Source organism: Neomonachus schauinslandi, chromosome 1 (genome assembly GCF_002201575.2).
Source record: "Neomonachus schauinslandi chromosome 1, ASM220157v2, whole genome shotgun sequence".
Taxonomy (NCBI): domain Eukaryota; kingdom Metazoa; phylum Chordata; class Mammalia; order Carnivora; family Phocidae; genus Neomonachus; species Neomonachus schauinslandi.
In genome coordinates, this window is record NC_058403.1 from 213022908 (window position 1) to 213024355 (window position 1448).

Sequence of the window (1448 nt, forward strand, 5' to 3'; positions counted from 1 at the left end):
GATGCCATAACAGGGCGCCACCACCTGAGTGGCTCAAACAGCAGAGATTGATTCTGTCCCAGCTCTGGAGGTCAGAAGTCCAAAATCAAGGGGGCAGCAGGGCTGGTTCCTTCTGGGGTCATGTAGGGGAACTTGCCCCAGGCTCTCCTAGATTCTGCTGGTCACAGCAATCATGGTGACCCTTGGCCTGTAGAAGCGTCACCTCAACTCTGCCTCTGTCTTCACAGGATGTTCTCCCTGTGTGCATGTCTGTCCAAGGGTCCCTTTTTATAAGGACACCAATCATATAGGACTAGGGCCCACCCTCATGACCTCATTTTAATTTGATCACCTCTGTAAAGCCTCTATTTCCAAATAATTATTCTGAGGTATTGGGGGTTTGGACTTCAACGTGAAATTTGAGGGGACACAGTTCACTCCAGAATACCCCTGCACTTGCACACAGCATCAGATGTGGGGGCAGTCTTAACCTTGAATTTATAGTTGGCCGTACACTCCTCACAAAAGAAGAATTAGATTTCACACCCATTAGGATGGCTATTATCGAAAAACAGACAATAACAAGAGTTGATGAGGATGTGAAATCAGAAGGCTTGTGGGAATGGAAAATGGGGTGGTTGCCAGGGAAAATGGTTTGGTGGCTCCTCAAACAATGAAATACAATCACCACGTGAATTACGTAGAATTATCACATAGAGTGACCATAGGAACCAGCAATTCCATCCTAGGTATACACCCAAAGGAACTGGAAGCCTGTGAGGCTCTTGCGCACCTGTGTTCACGGCAGCAGCATCCACGACGGCCAAGAGGCAGAAACACCCCCAGTGTCCATCTGTGGATGAAGGATACACAGCGCGGTCCATCCACATGCGGGAACACGATCCAGCCTTAGGAAGGGACCCTGACACCTGCCATGAGGTGGAGGGACCCCGAGGACACTGGGCTCAGCGAGAGGGGCCAGACCCGGAAGGTCACATCCCGCAGCACCCCACTCCCAGGAGGTCCCCAGAGGAGTCCCGTCCACGCAGAGAGGAGAGGGTGGGAGCTGGGCTGGGGCAGGGGGTGGGGAGTCCGTGCTTCACGGGGACAGAGTCTCCGTGTGGGGAGATGGAACGTTCTGGAGACGGAGGGTGGGGGTGGGGAGTCCGTGCTTCGTGGGGACAGAGCCTCCGTGTGGGGAGATGGAATGTTCTGGAGATGGAGGGTGGGGGTGGTCACAGGACAGGGTGAGTGTGCTTCACGCCACTGAGCTGTCCGCTTAGTAATCGTTAAGATGGTGAATTTTATTTTTTATTTTTATTTTTTTAACGATTTTATTTTTTCACAGACAGCGAGAGAGGGAACACAGCAGGGGGAGCGGGAGAGGGAGAAGCAGGCTTCGCGCGGAGCAGGGAGCCTGACGCGGGGCTCGATCCCAGGACCCTGGGACCATGACCTGAGCCGAAGGC